Consider the following 16,920-nt stretch of genomic DNA (forward strand, 5'->3'; position numbering starts at 1 on the left):
GGTTTTATGGCTGAGTTGTTGTCACATTCCTCCACTGGAAACTTGGTCTGATAACAAAAGATGGCCAGTTAAGGCTCTGTAATACCCATTACTAGAAGTCTTAGCTATTGCCCCCTAATATACTCCAAAAATTTTGGAAAATAAAGAGGAAATGGATAATTTTCTTGATAGATACCAGCTGCCAAAGTAAAATAAGAATCAAATAATTTATAGATCTGTAGTTCCCAAAAAAAATAGAAGCAGTCAGTAAGACTCCCAACCAGAAAAAGCCCAGGACCAGATGGTTTCAATGTAGAATTCTATCAGAAGAGTTAATATCAATACTACTCAAAATTTTTCACACAATACTAATGGAAAGAATATTGCCAAATTATATTATGAGGCTACAGTTACCTTGATACAGAAATTATACAAAGATACAACCAAGAAGGGTAATTATGTACCACTCTTCCTCATGAACATTGATGCAAAAACATTTAATAAAATACTGGCAAACTAAAAGAACACACAAACAAATCATCACTATGTTCAAGGAGCCCTCATCCTAGAGAGCAGGGATGGTCCAACATATGAAAATCTGTCAATGTAATCCACCATATTAACAAACTGAAATAAAAAAAAAACACATAATCATCTCATTAGATGCTGAAAAACCATTTATTAAAATCCAACACCCTTTCATGATAAAAGTCTTGGAGAGATCAGAGATAAAATGAACATACCTTAACATAATAAAATGCAATATCCAGGAAGCCAACAGTCATTATCAAATTAAACATAGAGAAACTCACAGCAACTTCACTAAAATCAGGAAAAGACAAGCCTAGACACTCTCTCCATAGCTATTAAATATAGTACTTAAAGTTCTAGTTAGAGTAATAAGACAATTCTCTTTTCTTTTTTCTTTCTTTCTTTCTTTCTTTCTGGACTTCAAAACATTTTTAGATAAACATTTTAAGTTTATGTCTTTCAGTCTTACATACCTTATATCTCTTTTATAAATTCCTTCTTTGAATTTGTTAACAAAGTTACAGTTGTAAGTATATCTATGTAATCTTTAACTCTATCAGAGAAACTTTTCTTAAGAAACAGAAGTTGCCAAATATTATTTTGTAAACTGGAATTTAGAACTTAAAATTCTGGAATAACAGAGTCACAGTATGGTTATGGGAGACTGAAACTCACAGAATATAAAAGAAGTGATATACACTACACATATCAGTATAGTTTATTGTAGACTCTCTTGATTTCTACTAGCACTTCAAAATATAATTATACTTTGAGATAAAGAAATTATAAGACAGGTCTATATCTCTGTTAGAGAGCCCATGACCTACCTGCATGAGTAAGGATAAACATTTAATCTCAAGGATTCAAAAAATAAATAGAAGGAATATACAATAAAACAAACAGGCATTACAAAACCATGTTATCATATGACTCTTTTAATTTTTCATTCTCCATTCAATTGTGCACATAGCCAGGATTCCAATTTCACAAGCTCCATTGATTGCTTAATAGCTCTGACCAGGAGTGAGCAGGGCCAGTCAGCCTCTCTTGGCCAGCAGTATAAGAAATGGAAGTCTTTACATCCCCAGATACCTTAAGAAGAAAACTCTCGTCAGTGCTTTCAGGGCTGTAATTCATATTAGGGTACAAGGGTAGGTCACCCAGAGATATGTAAATACAAGGATGCCACTTGCAGTTTCCAAAGTTCTCTGTAGCATTCAATGACTTCTCTTCCTTTTTTAAAAAAAAGGACATGGTTCCTAAGACATCATATCAATTCTTCCATAAAATATCAATTCAACTTTTGCATCTTTTAATTCTCTTTCATATGCTAAAGTTTTGTGAAAAACATTGTGAATATAGTTAATAAAAACAAAGTGTAAAAAGTAAGACCTCCTATGCCCATGTGTTGTAGACTACTTCCCATTTTCTCTTCAATCAGATTCAGTGTGGTCAGGTTAATATTGAGGTCTTTAATCCATTTGGACTTGAGTTTTGCGCATGGTGATAGAAATGGATCTACTTTCATTCTTCTACAGGTTGACATCCAGTTATGCCAGCACCATTTGTTAAAGATGTTTTCTTTCTTCCATTGTATAATTTTAGCTCCTTTGTCTAAAATCAGGTGTTCATAGGCTTGTGGGTTAATATCTGGGTCTTCGATTCGATTCCATTGATCAACAGCCCCAGTAGCACAGATAATAAGAGCAACAATGAATAAGTGGGACCTCCTGAAACTGAGAAGCTTCTGTAAAGCAAAGGACACTGTCATTAAGACAAAAAGGCAACCTACTGATTGGGAGAAGATCTTCACCAACCCCTCATCAGACAAAGGTCTGATCTCCAAAATATACAAAGAACTCAAGAAACTAGACACTAAAACTCTAATTAACCCAATTAAAAAAAGTGGGGTAATGAACTGGACAGAGAATTCTCAACAGAAGAACTTGGAATGGCCAAAAGACACTTAAGGTCATGCTCAACCTCCTTAGCGAACAGGGAAATGTAAATCAAAACAACTTTGAGATACCATCTTACACCTGTCAGAATAGCTAAACTCAAAAACACCAATGATAGCCTATGCTGGAGAGGATGTGGAGTAACAGGAACACTCATCCATTGTTGGTGGGAATGCAAACTTGTGCAGTCACTTTGGAAATCAGTGTGGCGGTTTCTCAGGAAACTGGGAGTCAACAAACCTCAGGACCCATCAATTCCACTCTTGGGAATATACCCAAGAGATGCCCAATCATACTACAAAAGCATTTGTTCAACTATGTTCATAGCAGCACTATTTGTAATAGTCAGAATCTGGAAAAAACCTAGATGTCCCTCAATAGAAGAATGGATAAAGAAGGTGCGGCACATATACACTTTAGAGTTCTACTCAGCAGTAAAAACAATAACATCTTGAATTTTGCATGCAAATGGATGGAAATATTAAACACTTTACTGAGTGAGGTAACCCAGACCTAAAAAAGAGGAATATAGTATGTACTCACTCATTAGTGGATTCTAGCCATAAATGACACTGAGCCTATAATTCGTGATCCGAGAGAAGCTAAATAAGAAGGTGAACCTAAAGAAAAACATTGTTATCCTCCTGGATATTGGAAGTTGACAAAATTGCCGGGCAGGGGTTGGGAGCACGGGGGTGGAGGTGAAGTGGGGTTAAGGGGAGATGAGGGGAGAGAAGGGAGAAGGGGAGGATGGGGAGAGCTTGAGGGAATGGGATGGTTGGGATGGAGGAGGGGTGGATGTGGAGCAGGGAAGTATATATCTTAATTAAGGGAGCCATTTTAGGGTTGGCAAGAGACTTGACTCTAGAGGGGTTCCCAGGTGTCCAAGGACATGTCCCGAGCTTGTTCCTTGGGCAGCAGTGGAAAGGGTGCCTGAACTGGCCTTGTCCTATAGCCACACTGATGATTATCTTGCATATTACCATAGAACCTTCCTCTGGCAATGGATGGAGATAGAGACAGAGACCCACATCGGAGCACTGGGCTGAGCTCCCAAGGTCCTAATGAGGAGCAGAAGGAGGGAGAACATGAGCAAGAGAGACAAGACCGCGAGGGGTGCATTCACCCACTGAGACGGTGGGACAGATCTAATGGGAGATCACCAAGGCCAGTTGGAAAGGGCCTGATGGAGCATGTGATCAAACTGGACTCTCTGAATGTGGCTGACAGTGAAGGCTGACTGAGAAGCCAAGGACAATGGCGCTGGGCTTTGATTCTACTGCATGGACGGGCTTTGTGGAAGCCTTGTCTGTTTGGAAGCTCACCTTCCTGGACCTGGGGGGAGCGGGGAGGACCTTGGATTTCTCATAGGGTAGGAAACCCTGACTGCTCTTTGTCCTGGAGAGGAAGGGGGAGGGGGAGTAGGGGGAGAAGAGAGGGAGGGAAAGTGGGAGGAGAGGAGGTAGAAATTTTTAATTAAAAAAATGTAAGGCCTCATAGAACTCAAGTTTTAGTGGCTATGTATGGTTCTTTGCAATTATTTATTATTTGCAAAAAATAATTCTTACAGATCTTCCTAAGACAAAAGTTCTCAGAGGAGAGGATTTTCTGGTCTCTTCTTATTCTAGAAGTATGTTTGTTAACATTGAGGTAAAATGTGATGTCAATCTCACAGCACAATTGCAAGATTTTGGAGAATATAGAAAAGAGAATTAAAGAATTTCTGTCTAGAGCACAGATATTATCATCACAGACCAAAAATTTATAGCAAGTATTATAAACATTACTAAACACCTCCAGTCATTGCATAACAAAGAATTCATTTCTTTAATATTTTAAAAATAAATTTTTATTTGCTTTGATAACTCAGGTTCATAAAAGGAAACTTTATAATTTGCTGTGGTATGAATATAAAATGTCTCACAAAGGCTTTTGTTTTTGAAAATTAGTCCCTGACTAGTGGTACTATTTTGGAATGTTGTGGGAAATTCTGTTCACTGGCTTAGTTGGTCTATTTATGGCCCTAGGGCATTGGTTATGAATTATAGCCTGGTCCATATTCATACCTAAACACTCCCCATTTATGCTTCATGATCATTTAAGATGTGATGAAGCAGTCATGCTCTACCTGCTCAGTTACTTTAGCCAATTTGCCTTTCCTGCTAGACTGGCTGACAACTGTAGTGTACCAGCTGTGTGCTTTGAAACATTCCCTCCAGGAGAGAGAAGAGATGAACACGAGATTCAGAAAATGAACAACACACAAGTCTCTGGAACTCCTTTAACTTAAGAACATTCATAAAATGCTCTCCAAAAAATTCTGTGAACAGTAAATGATTGCTGAAGGAGGAAACATTTTGACAAGTCATGCTGCCTGTAAGATACTACCCAAACAAAGTCTTTAAAAGAAGTCCAGACTTGCAGCTCTCCTAGATTAACACCCTCCCCCCCAAACGGGTGTGCTCTCCAGTGATAAAGATACACTTGCGTCACCTGTGAATAACCCCTTACTCATACTGCTGTACATCGTCTCAGTATCCTGATGGACATTATTGAAATAATTACTTTGTTCTGTTGCTACTTACTCCCTACTTGGGACATATAGGTATGTGATCATATCTCCCCCAGAAAACTTTCAAAGTCTCAAATTGTACCCATAGTATCAGGAATTCTGTTATCTCCATTTCTGTAGCTCTTACATTAAAGATATGGGCCACTGTGTCTACCTTTTTAAAAGTATGCTTTTGAGAGTTTGAATTCAGGTTTTCATAGTCAGGTGACAAGCACTTTCCTGAGTCTTCTTCCTAGTCTGAAGGAATACATTTTAATGAAATAATTTTATTTCACTAAAAATATATTTTATACTATATATACTAGCATATTGTAAGTACATAACATATATATGCACTCACATATATACCACATATATGTATATACACACATGCAAGTATATGTGTGTATATATATATATATATATATATACGTGTGTGTGTGTGTGTGTGTGTGTGTGTGTGTGTGTGTTACACATATGAACTCATGGAGACTGACAGCAAGCAGAAGGTCTGCAACAATGTCAAGCCTGATTGGGATCAGTGTTAAGATAGAAAAACAGACATAGGCTCTCACACCAAATAAAAAGCTATCTACAACTATATCTGCTTGAAAAATAAATTTTCGCTTTCTCCAATGGGGAGTTATTAGGTATAAAAGTCATACTTCAGAGTATGTACCCTGCCAAAAACTAATTGGTCAATATAAAATATACTCAATGCTATTTTTGTAGACTTTTTGTCTTATATTGCTTTGCTTTGGCAAGTTTTGTTTTATTGTACTTTTGTTTATATAATTTGTTTTAGATTTTGTTTTTGTGGAGTACATTGTGGTTTTTACTTCTGTTGTTTGTTTTTCAATGAGAACTGGAAGGAAAAAGTGGAGTTAGTGTATGGGACAGTGGGGAGAGGCTGGAAGAAATTGAGGGATGAGAAAACTGTGATCAGAATACATTATAGAAATTTTTCAGTAAAACATATTAGTATGTTTCTGTTTCCAACACATAAACATAAGGGTTCTCTATAATTCATCTAATTATAAATGTTGCATTAACAATGCTGTTTCACATGAGAGAAAACTGACTCACACAATTCTGTTGTGAGATATTTGATTGCAATGTGAAATCTGAGACTGTGCTAAGAAAATTAACCTTGGCGGGGCCAGCAGCTAATTGACAGGAATTAGCCTTAGAGAGAATGGAGGAGACAGGAATGCAGACAGCAATGCATAGGAAGGAATAGGGAGGGACATAGAGATTCAATTTTTTTGGTTTCAAACCAGTGGAGAGACTCTTCTCTTGCTCGGTCTTCTGTCTTAAATAAAGGTCAGCTGGTTGCTTCTTGGATTCTCTGATCTAACTTTTTTGTTCACTGCAACACATTACTCCCTAGTGTTCATTGGTAAATAGAACCATAAAGACTTAGTTCAAGCCTACATGGCTGAATTCAGGGGGACTAGAAATCCTGCCATGCTACAGTCTTAGTGGTGGAATGTTGACTGTGGGGCCAAACAGTGCAGACCATAGTTAAAACATGTGTAGATTCAGGTACAGCCACGAAGCCAACAGAAAAACTATATTTGTCATTCCAAAATGGACAGGACCACACAAACAGAGAAGCCACACTAACAGTGTGCTGCTTTTCTTACAAGGATCTCTCCAAGTCACAGCCATCGCTTATGGGGAACTCCACATAAAGACTCAGGAATTATGGAAGGGACCCTCACCTTGATGTTGATATCACTGCTGCAGACAAATTGAAAAATCAATGATTTGATGAAAAACCTGGGAAATTTTTAAAGAAAGAGTTAAGAAATTTTCAAAAGAAAATTTCCCAAGTTAAGAATGAGAAATATCAAACTTCAGGGAGTTAGAACTCTGTAGTGCTAGAATGTATAGCATGAAAATGGAAAGTAAATAAATGAAGGAATAATTAACTTAGCTTTAATTGGCATAATACTGATTACAATTACTATAATTTTAGCAATACATATTTTACCCTTAAAATTCTTCGGTAAAAGTGCCAAATATTAAAAGTTAATAAGATGCAAGCTTTAGAAAGATGTACTATTGTTAAGATATAAGCTTCAGAGAGACCTACTAATAAAAATAACTCAGACACAGACAGAGGAACTTAGACAAGTACCTGCCATAGCTATGCATGATGAAACTTAAGAGGGGTGGCTAAAGTTTATCAGAAATCAACTTTAGATTCTCTAACTACTATACAAGAGTGACCAGCAGATGGTAGGCATTGAGAGGTGACGTAGAAGTTAAATGGAATCCTAAGAAAATATTTAATTTGAGGAGAATTACGGAAGTAGTCATTTCATATGGTATCTTTTCTGTCTATGTGAAGCATTGTTAAAATCATTGGCAACTCAGAATTCAATTATGTCCCCAAACTCAAAAGATTTAGCTACAGCAATATTAGAAGCTGGTCCTCAATTACAATTGATAATATGGTGGAAGCAGGAAGAAAGGGCCATAGAACAATGAAACAAAGCTAGAAATATTGATATTTTTCAAGATCAGTTATTCAGGAAGACCAAATGCTGAATTTCAAAGACATTTTGAATTTGATGACCACACCTTTGTCCTATGGTGTTTAGCATCTTTGACTACTCAGGACAAGATCAAAGAATCAGAAAGGAGGTCTGAGCCATTTACTAAAACTATATATGGCACATATAAGCCTTCACTAATTGATTGATTGTTTTCAGCTGTAAATAGAATAGCATCAGACCCAGAAGTCAGAAAACTATTAATAGAATCATTGGTTTTAGAAAAAGCTAATTCAGAATGTAATGAGGTCATTAGGCAATTAAAGGCCAGATCAACAGCAATAGATGATTGGATTAGAAATACAGTTGACCTTCTCTCCTTTGATACAACACAAAAATATACAAGATTCCCTGAGAAAATTAGGAGTATGAGGGTGGTGGGAGAAGGAACAGAGGAGGGAGAGGAAGAGGGGAACAGGGGAAGGGCGAGGAGAACTTGTGTGAACTGTATTATTCAGATGGGGGGAGATCAGAAAAGAAGAGCAAGGAAAGAGATATCTTTATTGAGGGAGCAATTATGGGGCTAGCAGAAAATCTGGTGCTATAGAAATTCCAAGAAATCCACAAGGACGACCCCATTTATGACAGACACATCGCTTTTAGAAAACAATCCAAACACTGAACTTTTTATATTTCAGGAAGTGAAAACAAATGAATGTATGAATACTATATCATATTTTATGGGAGACCTGGTTGGAATTAGTAACACTTTCTATTGGCTAATGAGTAACAAGTTTCAGAGAAAATGATGTCTGGTCCTAATTAAGTTGGCATGCAATTTAATGCAACAAAATAAGCATACTAAACATTCATATTATAATTCAGTGCTAGCCTGATGCTGTGCACAACTTATTTTTTCTGAAAGCTTTGGGTATGGAGATTTTATTAGCAATTCTGACCAGTGAATCTACCCATATTCCATATTGAATCAAAGGAAATAGGGAACATGACTCACTGTAGGAATAGTGAGTTATCTTCAATTTGCTATTGAGAAAATAATGGTATTTTATGAGTACCTGCAGTAATTACAATTACTTTCAGCAGACTTAGAATATAACTAAAAATGAAAAGAATAGAATCTTGTTTGAAGGAACTCTTCAAACAGAAACTAGAGAAACAATGGGGAGTGCTGGCTTGATACACTGACTCAGTCACTACGCCTGGTAAATGAGGAGACAGGTGACTACTTCACTAGAAATGAACATTAAAAGATGAAAAAATGGAAAACTGTTTTACAGGAGTTTTAGCAGTTGTGAGAAATATATTTCTTCTTATTGAACATGCATGTTAGCATATGACTGTTGCATAATTTATAGAAATATTGCAAAATTTAAACATTCAGGGAAAAGAAGACCCAAGCATAAGATTTGAGAAAAGCTGTCAGGATATTACCAGAAAACAAACAAAACAGACAAACAAACAAAGGAAGCAGAGAGGAAATCTAATATACTAGATTTTGTGCAAAGCTTGGACACTTTTAAAAATTGGGGACTGCCTGCTTAGATGAAAGAATAAAGTAGAAAGACTAAAGATACATAAGTTTTATGAGATAACCTACATTCTGTCTAGTAATGGCACAAAATAACCTAGGAATTTATTATAGTCATCAGTTAGGAATATTATTTTAGAATATGTAATTTTTAAACATAAATTTTGTTGGATATATACCTAACTAGTATTATTCTGCTCTGTGTAGTTACATAACACATGGATAGAAATGACAATTTGAATTTGAATACTCTTTCTATATTCCTGGTAACTGATGATCAATGCCACCAATTTTTTTTTGTTTTGTATTTTCAATATACCATGAACTAATCTTTTCAAATTGTCCCTTTCCTGACTAATGGCAGTAGTGGAATAAGTGTCTGGTTGCATTTAGTTAATTTAAAATTATTTGTTCATTCTCTGACTAATTATTGCCATCCTCATTTTTAATTTTTATTTAGGACATGAGAGAATAATATATTTGTTCTGAACTTTTTTCCTTTATTTATTAAGGAGTAGTAAGAACACAGAAAGCGATATGCTGTAACATATAGCTACAATATTCAGAAATGGTAATATTTGATATCTAGATTCATTCAGTCATAATTTTAACATGCCATAAATTTTTCATGGCATCTTTTACTTCTGCATTCCTTAGCGTATAGATGAGTGGGTTGAGAAAGGGTGTTCCAATTGTATAAAATACTGCTACCATCTTGTCCATAGGAAAAGTGGTTGGTGGCCGTGCATATATGAAAATGCAGGGACCAAAGAATAGGATAACTACTATGATATGAGAAGTGCAAGTAGAGAGAGCCTTTTTCCTCCCTTCTGCACTATGGTTTCGCAGAGAGTGTAAGATGACAAAATACGAGATCATCAAAAGAACAAAACTGCTTGAGCAGATTGTACCACTGTTCGACACTAAGAGCAGGTTTATCATATATGTGTCCATGCAGGCAAGTTTTCACAGGGCTGCAAGTCACAGCAGTAATGGTCAATCAAATTGGGCCCACAGAAGGGCAGTCTCAAGGCCAGAACAATTTGAGCAGTGGAGTGTATAAAAGACCCTGTCCAGGCGAGAACAATCAGGATGACACAGACCTGACGGCTCATGATGACTGGGTAACACAAGGGTTTGCTGATGGCCACATAACGGTCAACAGCCATGAGAATAAGGACAAAGATCTCCATGCAGCCAAATAGATGGAGAGCAAAGACTTGTGTTACATTCATTAGGAAATGATGCTCTTTTTAGAGATGGCATCCACAATGAGTCTTGGGGCTGTGGATGTTGAAAAGCATGAGTCAGCGAAGGACAAATAAAACAGGAAGAAGTACATGGGACTCCTAAGGGTCCGGCTGAACTTGACTGTCACAATAATGAGTGTATTCCCCACCACAGTACCCATGTAGAAAATTAAGAAGATTACAAACACCATTTTCTGCTTTTAGGGGACCCTGTGTCAAGCCTAACAGTATAAACTCAGTTACACTGCTGTTCTGCTGCATTGTGTCAGTCCATGAGAGGAAATCACAGGTCAGAAATAATCTGAAAACGAGAAATGAAAAGTATAAAATGCATGCTAAATTTGGAAGTTAAATAGGGTCCGTCCAATGACTTACTAATTGCTATTCTCTATTTTTGTATCTGAAATTATCAGTTCAATCAATATTAAATAAACTGCACATTAAAATAATGAAGGAGCCATAGATTTTTGGATAGAAGCATTAATTTTGGAGGTATAATTTGAGTAGTTAATTTTCAGAATTAAATGCCCCTTACTAGTTTATATGAGATCTGTTTATGATTAGTATGTTGAAAACATTCAAAATATTTTGCTAATGATCATTTAAATATGTGAGCCTAACAAAAGAGAAACAATGATAATAAAACTTTATATTTGAAGAACAACCCTGTCTGTTTATCCCACAGTAAGAATGACTTAATTACCTTCTCCAATTCAATATATTCCATTTTAATAGGTCTCAAAATCTTGAAGCTGTTAGGATTACAAGAAATTTTTATCAGAAACACTAATGTGAACATGCAGGAAAGAAGAGAAAATATCTGAAATAAATTAGAACTTTTCTTAATTTTCAGGTTTAAAGAGATATTGGTATTCCAGTTAATTACTGAAACTTTGATGGAATTCATACTATGTTTATTATGGAGTATTTCATACACTGATACACACACACATATATGTATGTATATGTGTGCTTACATATACATATGTTCGTTTACTTTCTAATTGTTTTAATTATATATATATATATATACAAAACAAGTTAAAATAAAAAATTTACCAAAGTTGTATTTAATAGACACATATCAACTGATTTTAAAAGAGATACCTTTCCCTGTGGAAATTAAATACATGAAATGTGCAGTTCGATTCATTGAGTTATATGCTTAGATTCCAGCTGGGGAGCTTCATATAACAATGCTTTTAATAACTATTTTTTAAGCAATGTTGCTTATACATATGTAAGAAAGTCAGTTACGTTTGTTAGTTACACAGAAAAGGTGTTTACCATAGGCATAACCACTCACTGGAAATGACAATCTGTTCAGCATTTTTATGGCTGCAAGGGTCAAAAAGGACTTTAATATCATGAAGTTATCACTGAATTAAAATAAATCTATGAAGACTTACATTAGAATATTTCTGGTCACATCAGTATGTCACTGGTCCATCACAGAAATTCAGTTGCAAATATGAAGCATTTACGCATTTTGAAGATGAAATAAATCTCTGGAAATACCATTACATGAGTGAGCTGTAAAGATAGTTCTGAAATTGAGTGTCCTTTAAATATTTCATACACAATTACCATGTGGACATTAATTGAAGGCTCAATTTGTTGGATGTATTCCAACATCACTCTTTATGAATTGTCTTAGCCAATGAAAACATTCTGGGGTTGAATTAGGTAAGATACATATTATAGACATATCTGCATATTTGCACAATATACATAATTATTAAAATATTTATTCATGTGGAGTACAGGCATTTGGATTCTTTATAAACTAAATAAAGTGATACCTACTTGTAATTCTAGCACTTATAATACCTTGAAAAATGAACGCAAATTTAAAGTCAATCTTTGCTGAACGTGATACTTTTGAAAAGAATATCAAGTACAAAGAGTGCTATATAAGTTACAAGGACTAATAAGAAGCCTGACCTAATGGGCCAATCAGTTTATAACCTTATGGAGTCCTGTGTGTGATTTTTCTTTGGGGTTTGCTGGCTGTGGGGTACTGGGCGGGACAGAAACCCCAACAAGCCAGCTTTCATGTTACAGTGCTATACATGCTGACATGAAGAAATTTCATAGGATTGACCAATGCCCTATAAACATAAATTAATCATGTTCTACAGCACTTTATATTTAGCTATCATTTAAAAAAATATTTATCTCTATCATACTACATTCATAGAAAAATCATCACCTATCATAAAGGATTTTTAGTAATATATAAAATGGTTATACTTTTATATATTTAATATTCTAATATTATTAGTCTAAACTTACTTAATAGTGTCCCATTCCAATGGGAGATATCATATATTTTAAAATTTTATTTTATCAATTTAGATTTCAAAGTACTCCTTCAATAAAGCTTCTAAATGTCTTATTCTTCAAATGATCCTAGTATATGTCAGACACTGGTCATGACACTAGTATAACTAATATGCTGCAGGCACGAAACATGATTAATTTCATGAAAATATTACCTGTTTGGTAAAATATTATTTGAGATTAAAGATTGTGAAGAACAAAATACCACAACATTGAAATACATATAATTTTATCATATACATATCAGATTTCTCATAGACACAGATAATCAAATAAATAACTGAATAAATTGGGCATAATATAGAAAGCTCCACTGAACACAATTTTTGAATAATTTATGCATTGTGCCCTCCAATAATTTGAGCATAATTATCTACCTTAGTAAAGTAAGCTGATCAAAGAGTCTTACCTCTAGAGATGCAGTGGAGGAAGGACAGACAGAGTTCTTTGGAAGGATGAACAGCATAAATACTTAATTTGTCAAGTGAGAAACATTAACAAGAGCAATGTTAATGCATATTGTAACATGCATATACATCAGACATGATTAAAATTGCACTTGGATAATTTGGTATTTCATACCAAATCCACGAAGGCTTTTATCAATAATGCCAGATATAACCAAATCTTGTTTAGAATTTAAAGACATGTCAATGCTTGTAACCCATTTTTATAATACAAATAAACTTAGCCATTACGGAGAACATTTTGGAATTTTCTAAAAAATAAAACACAGACATGCCTATGACTTAGCAATTATCCTGTTGGCATCATATGCATAGGAAAAAAATCAGTATTTCTTAATTCATAACATTACTATGATTATTGTATCCTTATTAACAACACCCAAGATAAGGAACCAACCATAAGTTCCATCAACAGTGCTGTAGTTTGTCATTGCAGTAGAAAACAGCATAACTAAAAGAAATCTTGGACAAAAGGGTTTGTTTGACTTATATATTATAATTCATCACGGAGAGAAGCCAAGACAGACACTGGAGACAGGAAATGAGGAAAAGAAAAACTGAGGAGGAATGCAGATTCCTAGCTTGGATTTTAACTGACTCTGGATCCATTAAAATTGACATCCAAGATTTGTATCACCAAATAGATGATTGTATAAAGAAAGTATGGCATAAACAGGCAAGGAAATGATATTCAGCCATAAAATAGAAGGAATTTCTGGCGTGTACAACAGTATGGACAAAGCTGAGAGACAATATTGTAGGTTAAATGAACTGGACACAAAACGTAATAAGCAAAATCTCATTTATACTAAAATCTAAGACAGATTCACAGCAGAATGGTGGTTTCTAAAACAGTGTGTTGTAGCAGACAGCTATTGGTCAGGGGACAAACACAGACCTGATTTGAGATTTATCATACAAATGTTACCTATAGATAATAATAGTAACATACTGCATTTCAAAATGGTTAAAGCACATTTTAAATATAGGCACCACAAAATACGTGAAGTGATGAAGCAATCATTTTAGTTTAGTCATATCTGTCTATCATCTTGCTTTTTATGTATCTATATATCTATATGAACATTTACTGTCTTACTTTTTATGTATGATCTTTTGTTAACTGAAACTAAGGTGAAGGAAAATACAGAATATTAGTAGTTAGTTTAGAGCAGAACAATAGTAGAGTATACCTTTCTGAGTTTGCTATTTCAGTTCTGTAAATAAAGTTGTGGGGGATGCGTTTTAAGTAGATTTGGGCTAGAATAACAATGGTTTGACTTGGTGAATGCTTTAACACCATGGCTTCATGGTGTGGGTGAAAGTATCTTGATTGCCCTACAGGAAAAGTCAGGTTTATACACTGTTGGGATATTATAAAAGGGAGAATTATCATGATTTCACAAGGTTTCTACAGAATTCACAGTGACTTATCTAAAAGACAGGTGTTCCCACAGCTCTGCAAAAACGTGTTCTTCATAATATTATATTTTTCGTGAAATTGTCTAGTTGTCTGTCAACTGTACATTTACTATATAATACATGTGGACTCACCACACTTTGCCATCAGGGAAATGCAAATCAAAATGACTCTGAGATATCATCTTATATATGTCAGAAAGGCTAAGATGGAAAACACTGATGACAGCTTATGTTGGAGACGGTATGGTGTAACAGGAACACTCCCCCACTGCTGGTGGGAAAGCAAGCTGGTATAGCCATTTGAAAATCAATATGGTGGTTTCTGAGAAAAATGAGAATCAATCTACTTCAAGACCTAGAAATACCACTCCTGGACATATGCCCAAAGGATGCTCAGTCATACCACAAGAATGCTTGCTCAACTATGTTCGTAGCAGCATTATTCATAATAGCTAGAACCCCTAGATGCCCCTCAAACAAAGAATGCATTAGGAAAATGTGGTACAATTACACAATGGAGTGTTACTCAGCTGTAAAAAAACAATGACCACAAAATTCACAGGCAAATGAATGGAACTAGAAAAAAAATCTTTCTGGGTGAGGTAACATTATTAACAGATTTTATGCCATGAATGTCTCTGCCTTGCCTTGCTTAGTCACTAATACTTACGATAAACAAACTAAAAGAAAGTTGGGAATATCCTGTTACTCTAAGTTCTTTATCATGGTTTTGAGGTGCTCAGAAATGACAGACTTACAGCTAAGAGAGGAATAAGTTTGACTCAAAGGCAAAAGATGCACTGCTTGTAGTCATATTGATTTATCATCTTTCTTTCTTTTTTCTTTTTTGTTTTTGGTTTTTCAAGACAGGGTTACTCTGTAGCTTGGAAGCCTGTCCTAGAACTAGCTGTTGTAGCCCAGGCTGGCCTCAATCTCACAGAGATCTGCCTGCCTCTGACTCCTGAAGTGCTGGGATGCACCACCACTGCCTGGCTCTTTACCATCTTTCTTAAGGAATCATTAGAAGAAGAATATTGTACACATATGGGCAAAGTTCACCCTGAATCCTAACAGTAGTGTCACAATTTTCAGATTTTAGATGTAAGTCACTTCAAAAAGACACCGAGGTGGAAAGCTCCTTTGCTTCTCATGTTCCCTTAATATTCTGTCTCTCTATTTTCGCTCAGAAATTACGAATTAATCACTCTCATTCACCTCTTTTGTGACCTATTTTTTTTTAACAATTCCATCACTGACAGTAACACCAACAAGGACTGCTAAAGATATCTTTGAGTGACTCAGAACAAAGTTATGTTATACTTTTCCCCTGTATTATATTGTCTTTGAATGTTTTAGCACTTTGAAAACCTAAATTACATGCCCTTCTAAATTCCTCAGATCTATCACCCACTTTATTTGTGAGGATAATACATTATGGTAATCAGCATAACTGATAAGGGTGCCCTTCTGCCCTACCCCCATATGCCAAAAACAATGCTTATTCTAAGAATAGGAAGTAAGTGTTTTATCAGGAGAGCTTTACACATAGTTCAGTTCATATATATATTTGTTATATGACACCATACTGAGGTCAAATGAACTGAAGGTAATTTTTACCTGGTTGTCACAGGGACTTCAGATAACCAGGAAAGAAAATCAAGAACTAGATCACAGATTTAAAACATAATAAGTCTTTCTCCCACCAGGAAGCTGCATGATGGTTCCATTCCTTTGGAGTTTCATTCCTGAAATTCAGAACAAACTGTTGGCAAATGAATAATAATGAGTAGTCTTCAGAGAAAGTTGAATACTTAGAAAATAATGAGACTAGGAAAAAAGTGTTTATGAGCACTAATGCTATCACATCTTCCTCAATGAGCAAGTGAAAAAACCCACAACAGCATTATTCAAAGTTGTTTACATGAATAGCACTGGAAGAATGAATCTCTCCATGTATATAGAAAGTGGACTTATTAGAATGTCTTTCAAGCTGTGGTCCAGGCAATCAAAAAAAGACTGCCTAATAATAGAAATTTGAAGAGTAATATTTATTAAGTTCATAAGGCTGGATATCTCAGCTGGTCTTCAGAATATACCAAATTTTCAAGGAAGTAGACTCTAATGCTGGTAAAGAAATGAACTTGGTAGCCAGAGGTAGGACAAGCAGGCAAAGAGAGAGCTTCACTCTTCAATAATGAAGAGTCCAGGAATAAAACAGAGAAATTAAGGGTCCAGTCCAGAAATACAGAAATATAAAGCTCAAACACATTTTGGAGAGAGAGAGAGAGAGAGAGAGAGAGAGAGAGAGAGAGAGAAGAAGGAGGAGGAGGAGGAGGAGGAGGAGGAGGAGAAGAAGAGGAGGAGGAGGA

General features: G+C 35.4%; 1 pseudogene; it reads right to left on the minus strand.

Annotated features, from left to right (window-relative positions):
* Positions 1 to 890: 890 nt before the first annotated feature.
* LOC125415167 (olfactory receptor 4C11-like) lies at positions 891 to 16,825 on the minus strand (annotated as a pseudogene).
* Positions 16,826 to 16,920: the final 95 nt, after the last annotated feature.

Source organism: Myodes glareolus, chromosome 19, assembly GCF_982192425.1.
Source record: "Myodes glareolus chromosome 19, mMyoGla1.1, whole genome shotgun sequence".
NCBI classification, from domain to species: Eukaryota; Metazoa; Chordata; class Mammalia; order Rodentia; family Cricetidae; genus Myodes; species Myodes glareolus.